This window comes from Desmodus rotundus, chromosome 6 (genome assembly GCF_022682495.2).
Source record: "Desmodus rotundus isolate HL8 chromosome 6, HLdesRot8A.1, whole genome shotgun sequence".
In the NCBI taxonomy this organism is placed as follows: domain Eukaryota; kingdom Metazoa; phylum Chordata; class Mammalia; order Chiroptera; family Phyllostomidae; genus Desmodus; species Desmodus rotundus.
Genome location: NC_071392.1, coordinates 86097139 through 86106560, shown reverse-complemented (window position 1 = coordinate 86106560; position 9422 = coordinate 86097139). Strand labels below are relative to the sequence as shown.

Here is a 9422-nt window from a genome sequence, read left to right as displayed (position 1 = left end):
AATTTCTGGATTTCAATCAAAATTAAGGAGCAGAGTGAAAGAAAGAATGAATACTATCCTTGGACTAAGCTACTAACAGAACCAGAATCAGGGATGACTTGGGTATAGCAACTATCACACAGAGGGTTACAATAACTCTCATTAATACCTTACAAGCTATAGTGGAAAAGATGGATGTCCTGTGCAAATGCATGAGGAACTTCCGTAGAGAAGGGGAAAGTAGATGGAAGAATCAAATGGAAATCCTAGACTGGAAGAACACAGTAAGAGAAATGAAAGATGCTCACGACAAGAGTCCACAGAACCAAGGAGGAATCAGTGAGGATAAAGATGAGTCAACGGAAATTAACAAAACTGACACAGAATGAAAACATCATAACAACAATAAAAGGGCAGAGAGTAACAATATCAAACAATCAGGCGACAAGCATACAATCTAACATGCATGCAGTTACAAAGTATCAGAAAGAAATTCGAAGGAGAGTAGAAAAAATATTGAAAGTGATAATGGTGACAAAAATTATGAACGAGATCAGAACAGAAATCCAAGAATTTGAGCCAAAATAAACAAAACCCTGAAAACAAACAGGAAAAACTAGACACATCATACTCAAACTGCCAACAATGAAGTGAAAACCTTGATGGCAGCCTGAGGGAAACAGACACCACATAAACAAAAATAAATATCCAAAAGAACTTAGATTTTTTGTCCAAAAACAATGCTGGCCAGAACACATGGAGTGACATTTTAAAATGCTCGATGAGGTTGGGAGGAACTGCCAACAGAGAACTCTGTATACAGGGAAAATATCTTTGAGAATGAAGGAATAAATCAAGACTTTTACAGACAAATGAAAATTGAATGAATTCATTGCCGACTGCTCTAGACCACCAGAAACGTCAATACGAGTTCTTCAGGCAAAAGAAATATTACCACACAGAACATTGCATCTACACCATTCGAAAAATGAATGAGGGGGAATGAATCATCATCTTAATTGCGTGTAAATAAAAATAAATCAAAACTTGTGAGACACAACTACAATAGCGCTTAGAGAGAAACTTGGATCATCACATGAGAAAACAAGAAAAGCCCAAAATCAATCATTTAAACTTCCAGCTAAAAAACAAGTAGAATAAATTGAACCCAAATGAGCAGAAGGAGGGACAAAATAAAGAGAGAGGCAAATGTAAAGTAGTAAAAAGGGAAACCAAGAGAGAAAACACAATAAAAGCAAACACTGGTGCTTTTTAAAAGGTTAAATTAATAAACCACTAGCCAGACTGACCTACAGAGAGAGAGAGAAAACGTATAACCACCACTGTCAGGGAGAAAAGGAGGACATGTCTATAAACCCTACAGACATTAAAAGGACACTTAAAAGAAGGTTCAACCCTAAAAAATTGGCCATATGTGTTACAACTTATGGACAAATACCTTAAAACACACAAAGTATCAAATCTTACTCTAGTAGAAATATTAAATTCATCATTCCAAACTTTTCAGTGAGGAAAATTCCAAGACCAAATAGTGTCAATGGTAAATTCTACCAAACAAGGAAAAAAATCATATAAATTTTATACCATTGCATAAACAGAAGGGGAGGAGATACCTTTCAACTCCTTCTGAGGCCAGCATTACTCTGATGCTAGAATCAGAGAAGAATCTTGTAAGAAAATAAAACCACACAGCACTATCCCTCATGAACATAGATATAAACATTCTTAACAAAACTGAGCTATTGAGTCAAAGAACAGCATGACCAAGTTTGGTTTGGTCTTGAAATGCAAGGTTAATTCATTGTTCAAAAGACAATCATTGTATTTGCTGACACCACCAAACTGAAAAGATAATACCATATATAAAAGTAAATATTAAGTAAAAAGAGTATTTGACAAAAGTTGACATCCATTCGTGATAAAAACTAAGCAAACTAAGAAAAGAGAACTGCCTCAGTCTGGTCAATGATGTCTGAAAAACCTTTGACTAAACTCATACTTACTGATGAAAGGTTCGATCCTTTCCCCCAAACATCAATAAAGCAACTATAGGAATAAAGCAACTATACGCTTCCTCACAACTCTATTAACACTGTACAAGAGGTCCCAGCCAGTTTTATTAGGCAACAGAAACAAATCAAGGGCATTCAGATTGGAAAAGAAGAAATCATGTTGTCTATATTCACCCATGACATAATATCTATGTAGAAAATCCAGCGAATCTACAAGGAAGATACTAAAACTAACTAATGAGTTTAGCATATTCACTAGACATGATGTCAATATATAAAAATCAATCGTACTTGCAATTACAAGGAACAAAAATGGAAAAAAGAAATTTTAAAATCAATGTTATTTATAATAGCACACGAAATCATGAAAGAATTAGGTATAAATCTAATCAAATACATGCTACATCTGCATGTTAAAAACAACAAAGCACTGATGAAAGAGATTCCAGAATGCCTCAAAAGGAGATAAATATTGACCATGATCATGGAGTGAAAGACTTAATATTTTTAAATTATGCATTCTGTTCCAAACTGACCTAAATTTACAATGCAAGATCAATCAAAATCCCAGCAGAAATTTTTGTAAGAATTAAGAATCTGATTCTATGGGCAAAGAACTTGAACAGACACTTCTCCAAGGAAGACATACAAAGGGCCCAGAGTCATAGGAAAAGATGCTCAGCATCACTCGCCATCAGACAGATGCAGATTAAAACCACAATGAGGTACCATCTCATACCGGGCAGAGTGGCCTACATAAACAAATCCACAAACAAATGTTGGAGAGGATGCGGAGAAAAGGGAACCCTAGTGCACTGTTGGTGGGAATGCAGACTGGTGAGGCCACTGTGGAAAACAGTATGGAATTTCCTCAGAAAACTAAAAATGGAACTGCCCTTTGACCCAGCAATTCCGCTGCTGGGATTATACCCTAAGAACCCTGAAACACCAATCCAAAAGAACCTGTGCACCCCAATGTTCATAGCAGCACAATTTACAATAGCCAAGTACTGGAAGCAACCTAAGTGCCCATCAGCAAACGAGTGGATCCAAAAACTATGGTATATTTACACAATGGAATTCTACGCAGCAGAGAGAAAGAAGGAGCTTATACCCTTTGCAACAGCATGGATGGAACTGGAGAGCATTATGTTAAGTGAAATAAGCCAGATGGTGAGGGACAAATACCATATGATCTCACCTTTAACTGGAACATAATAAATAGAAGGAAAAAGGAAACAAAATATAACCAGAGACATTGAAGTTAAGAACAATCTAACAATGGGCAGGGGAGAGTGGGAAGGGGACAGTGAGGAGAGGGGATTACAGGAACTACTATAAAGGACACATGGACAAAATCAAGGGGGAGGGTAGAGATGGGGGAGGGAGGGGGGTTCGGCTGGGGTGGGGTGAAGGGATGGGGAGAAAAGGCACACAACTGTAATTGAATAACAATAAAAATTTTTTTAAAAAGTATCTGATTCTAAAAATTTTGTGGAAAACAAAGGATCCAGAATAACTGAAACAATTTTGAAAGAGAAGAACAAAGTTGGACAACTTACACCATCAATTTCAAGACATACTATAAGGCAACAGTAATTACCATAGTGTGGTACAGATGAAAGAATCAGAAAAGGGAGAGTCCAGAAATAGATCCACCCATATATGGTCAATTAACCTTGGGAAAGATGCAAAGAAAATTTACCAGAGAAAATAGAATTTTCAACAAATAGTGATGGATGATTAGACATCCATGTGCAAAAAAAAAGTCACTCAAAATTGGTCGGAGGCTTAAATACTGACTTATCTTTGTGACCTTTTATTAGGCAAAGGTTTCTTTTTCTTTTTCTTTGCTGATTTTTATTTATTGATTTGAGAGAGAGACATCCATTTGTTTTTGCACTTAGTTATGCAGTCATTGGTTTTTCCTGGGTGTGCCCTGACTGGAGATGGACCCCGCAACCTTGGTGTATTGGGACAACATTGTAACCAGCTAGCTGGCCAGTGGCTGGCAACAATTTCTCACATAGGACACTGGAACATGACCTATACATGAAACAAATGAATAAATTAAAACTTCTGCTTTTTGAGAAACACTGTGAAGAGAATGAAAAGACAAGCCACACACTGGGAAAGATGGTTGCAAAACACATATCTTATAACACAAATCCTCAAAACTAAATAGTAAAAATATTAACAACCCAGTAAAAAATTAGGCAATAGATTTAAACTAACATCCCACCGAAAGCCTACAGATGGCTGAAAAGCACATGAAAAAACATTCAATATCATTAGTTCTTAAAAAATGCAAATTAAAGCCACAAGGACATGCTGCTGATGCTAGCAAGCATTGGCACTGAGGTAGAATAATCCCAATCCTCATAGATTGCTGATACAACTGAAAACGGCATAACAACTTGGGAAAAAATTTGGCAATTTCTTATGAGATAAAAAAAACACAGAGAAAGCATTTCCCCTAAAGGAAAGACTTTTAAACAGTATAGTTCACCATCACTTTGCCTAGAAGGAAGATGTGCTAAAGCTGGGCCTACAGTGATTTAAAGCCCATGCCTACTTTTCAAAGTTCAGAGGATTGGGGACCCAGAGCTCTAGGGAAGACACAGGAGTGAATCCATGCGTGTTCCGTGTGGTTTCTCATGATGAAGCCGTTCCCAGTTTCCACGTGGACAAGAATACTGGCATACGATAGAAGTCAGCCAGCCTCTTTTCCCACGTGCACCAGTGGTCATGGGACCGAAGATGATGACTGTGGGTTCAACGTACTGGACTCTGCCTGGCCAAGACTGATTCAGTTCCTGCCATTGCTGACTATCCATCTTGCCAGCTGCAGAGCCAACACCATAGCAAATAAGTTTACACTGACGAGTTCATAATGATTTAAAAATCCACTCTTTTGTTGTATTGCAAAAGAGGCAAAGAGGAAAAAAATCAAAAATTTATTCTGCCTTTCTCATACTAGTTATCTCAGGAAGATAAAATAGTGGTGAGTAGGAGGTTTCTACCTATAAATATATTCCAGGTAATAAAGAGAAAGGTATAACAGAAGATGATCACCTTGCAATCCCTGATAAATTAATGAAGCTAGGTCAGTAGTTTGATCCAGGAGTGAGTTTGCCCTCCCAGGGGACTTTTCCTAATGTCTGCAGACTTTTCTGGTTATCAGAATTGGCAGGTGTGGGGAAGGGGTTCAACTGTCATCTAGTGGGTGCAGGTCGCAGCATTCAATGATCCTACAATGGCTTTTCCTGTGGGAGCCGCCGGGCCGAGAGGAGCGTGCTTTCTCCTCTCAACGCCATGGCGTGTGCTCGTCCACTGATATCAGTGTACTCCGAAAAGGGGGAATCATCTGGCAAAAATGTCACTTTACCTGCTGTGTTCAAGGCTCCCATTCGACCAGATATTGTGAACTTTGTTCACACCAACTTGTGCAAAAACAATAGACAGCCCTATGCTGTCAGTGAATTGGCAGGACATCAAACCAGTGCTGAGTCCTGGGGGTACTGGTAGAGCTGTGGCTCGAATTCCCAGAGTTCGAGGTGGTGGAACTCATCGTTCTGGCCAGGGTGCTTTTGGAAACATGTGTCGTGGGGGCCGCATGTTTGCACCAACCAAAACCTGGAGCCGTTGGCACCGCAGAGTGAACACAACACAGAAACGATACGCAATCTGCTCTGCCCTAGCTGCCTCGGCCTTACCAGCGCTGGTCATGTCTAAAGGTCATCGTATTGAGGAAGTTCCTGAACTTCCTTTGGTGGTTGAAGATAAAGTTGAAAGCTACAAGAAAACCAAGGAGGCTGTTTTGCTTCTTAAGAAGCTTAAGGCCTGGAATGATATCAAAAAGGTCTATGCCTCTCAGCGAATGAGAGCTGGCAAGGGCAAAATGAGAAACCGTCGTCGGATCCAGCGCAGGGGGCCCTGCATCATTTATAATGAGGACAACGGTATCAACAAAGCCTTCAGAAACATTCCTGGAATTACTCTGCTTAATGTAAGCAAACTGAACATTTTGAAACTTGCTCCTGGTGGGCATGTGGGCCGTTTCTGCATTTGGACTGAAAGTGCTTTCCGCAAGTTAGATGATCTGTATGGCACTTGGCGTAAAGCAGCCTCCCTCAAGAGTAATTACAACCTTCCCGTGCACAAGATGCTCAATACAGACCTCAGCAGAATCTTAAAAAGTCCAGAGATCCAAAGAGCCCTCCGAGCACCACGCAAGAAGATTCATCGCAGAGTCCTGAAGAAGAATCCACTGAAAAACCTGAGAATCATGTTGAAGTTAAATCCATACGCAAAGACCATGCGCCGGAACACTATTCTTCGCCAGGCCAGGAATCACAAGCCCCGGGTGGGTAGAGCAGCAGCAGCACTAAAATCCAAATCAGATGAGAAGGGGGTTCCAGGCAAGAAGCCTGTGGTAGGAAAGAAAGGAAAGAAGGTGGTTGGCGTTAAGAAGCAGAAGAAGCCTGTGGTGGGGAAAAAGGCTGCAGCTACCAAGAAACCAGCAGCCGAGAAGAAGCCTGCAGAGAAGAAGCCCACCATGGAAGAAAAGAAGCCTGTGGCATAAACTTAAAGTTGTTTATCCCATAAAGTACGGACAGCTAGTTTTGAATAAACATGTCAAAGGCAGTGAGAAAAAAAAAAAATGATCCTACAATGATCACTTAATGATCATTAAATATCTTGTAATGACCCAACAATGCACAAAATAGCCTCCTGAAGAAACCATTATCCAGGCCAAAATGTCCATAGACATTTGCTGCTGTTGAGAAACGCTGAGCTAGGCAATATAATAATGGCATTAAACCCTGTAAGAGAAAGAGGGAAGACTTTATACCTCCTGATAGAAGTACATGCCACCATCAAGAAATACTCTTGCCAGAAACAAACAAAGAAACCCACACACACATTTAAATCTGATCAAGCCTCTCTCGCTCTCACAGGATATACAGGGGCAATGGAATGTGCAAAATTACACTCCAGGATGTCACCAAAAAGTCCAGACTGCACGGAATCTACCTGGGAAAAACAACCCCGTTTTCTCAACAAACAATTACAAGGGGGAAAAAAGCGAAATTGAGGATGAACATACAGATTAAACAGGACTTCAAAGACACAGCAGACAATTGCAATGTATGGATCTTATTTAAATTTTTATTTGAACAAACTGCAATTCATATATGTGCACATTCACATGTACATATTTGCACATACATGGATTATAGTTTATATACATACATTAATATACAGGGGACTATTTTTTTTACAAAACACCTTAATGATGTTTTTATGGTTATAAAATGATGAGAAAGATTTTAATTCTCAAATATTTTTCAGTGTCCAACTTTTGGGGAAAAAAGTTATATTTAATGGGTTCAATGTTTGGAAGGACATCTTACATTGCCCCTTCATCAACAGTACTTTCCTGCCTTATACTGGGAGTGTCATTCACATACAGTTACGGATGAGGAATGTCTGTTGTCTAAAGGTATCAAAATAGTTTATTTACATAGCATTCAACTTATAAGAAAAGGCAGTACTAAAATTAAAAAGTCTATAAAGTAAAAAAATAGAAACTTAACACATGGAATATAAGATTGTACTAACTGGTTTCTACATGTTGAAAGACCACTCTCAACATTTCTGTTTTCTGAAAAATGAAGACTTAGATAAACCTTCAGATGAACCCAAACAAGCTCAAGTTCGTTTGGTTTTTTCCCCCATAAGATGGCTCCTGTTGTCTTTAATTTTCATTCACAAGAATTTTGTTAGATTGTATTGTGGCAGCTGTCATATCAGCATGCATTTTAAAAAAGACCTTATCCTAGGACTTTGGCCAATATGGAGGAATAGGTAGAAATGCTTTCCTTCCTTCACAACCAAAAGACAGATCACAACCAATTTAAAGCAACAAACAACCAGAACTGCCAGAAAATCAAACTGCATGGAAACCCGACAACCAAGGATTAAAGAAACATTCATCCAGACTGGTAGAAGAGTTGGAGACAGGCAGCTGAGCGGAGAGGAACTGCCCAAAGGTAGGGGGCCACGTGGGCGAGGTGGGGGCTGGCCGATCTGGAAACTGAAGAATCAAAATCTCTGGCTATAAAAATCTATGGGGGCTGTGGTGGTGGGAGAAACTCCTAGTCGCACAGGAGAGTTCCTTGGACAGGCCCACAGGATCCTAGAAGATACACAATCCCACCCACTTGGGAATCAGCATCTGAGAGGTCACAATCCACTTCTGGGTAGCAGGGGAAGTAACGGAAAGCCAGCTGAGAGTTGTGCAAGCAGCATTGTTCCCTCTCTGACCGCTCCCTGACAGACAGCACCACAACACAGCAACCTGGGTTCTCCTGCTCTGGCAAATACCTATGGCTCCGCCCCTTACCATATAACAGGTGCACCGAGACAAAGAAATATGGCCCAAATGATTGCATCTGGTCACAAAATGAAGGAAGAAATGAAGGCTATACAAAGTGAAATAAAGGAATGTACACAGGGAACCAACAGTGAAGGGAAGGAAACTAGGATTCAAGTCAATGATTTGGAGCAAAAGGAAGAAATAAACATCCAACAAAAACACAATGAAGAAACAAGAATTCAACAAAATGAGGAGAGCGGTGGGAACCACTGGCACAACTTTAAGGACTTCAGCATCCAAATCACAGGAGTGCCAGAAGGAGAAGAGGAAGAGCAAGAAATTGATAACTTATTTGAACAAATAATGAAGGAAAACTTCCCCGATTTGGTGAAGGAAATAGACTTCTAGGAAATCCAGGAAGCTCAGAGTCCCAAAGAAATTGGACCCAAGGAGGACCACATCATAATTACATTACCCAAGATTAATGATAAGGAGGGAATCTTAAAAGCAGCAAGAGAAAAGGACAGTTGCCTACAAAGGAGTACCCATAAGGCTATGCTGATTTCACAAAGGAAACCTTGCAGGCAGGAAGGGGCTGAAAAGAAGTATTAAAGTCATGAAAGGCAACAACCTACATTCAAGATGACTCTACCCAGCAAAGCTATCATTGAGAATGGAAGGGCAGATCAAGTGCCTCCCAGATAAGGTCAAGCAAAAGGAATTCCTCAACTCCAAGCCCTTATTATATGAAAATGTTAAAGGGACTTATCGAGGAGAAAGAATAAAATCAAAAATATGAACAGTAAAATGACAACAAACTCACAACTATCAAAAACTGACCCTAAAAAAAATCAAAAACAAAAATGAACAAAGCAAACAACTAGAACAGGAACAGAATCACACAAATGGAGATCACATGGAGGGTTATCAGTGGGGGGTGGGAATGGGGGGAAAGGTACAGGGAATAAGTAGCATAAATGGTAAGTAGAATGGTAGGTAGGGGGAGGTTAACAATAGTATAGGAAATG

The 9422-nt window shown here is 39.7% G+C and overlaps 1 pseudogene; it reads left to right on the top strand.

Annotated features, from left to right (window-relative positions):
* The first annotated feature begins 5279 nt into the window (after positions 1-5279).
* Positions 5280-6651, top strand: LOC112308369 (large ribosomal subunit protein uL4 pseudogene; annotated as a pseudogene).
* The last annotated feature ends 2771 nt before the right edge of the window (positions 6652-9422 follow it).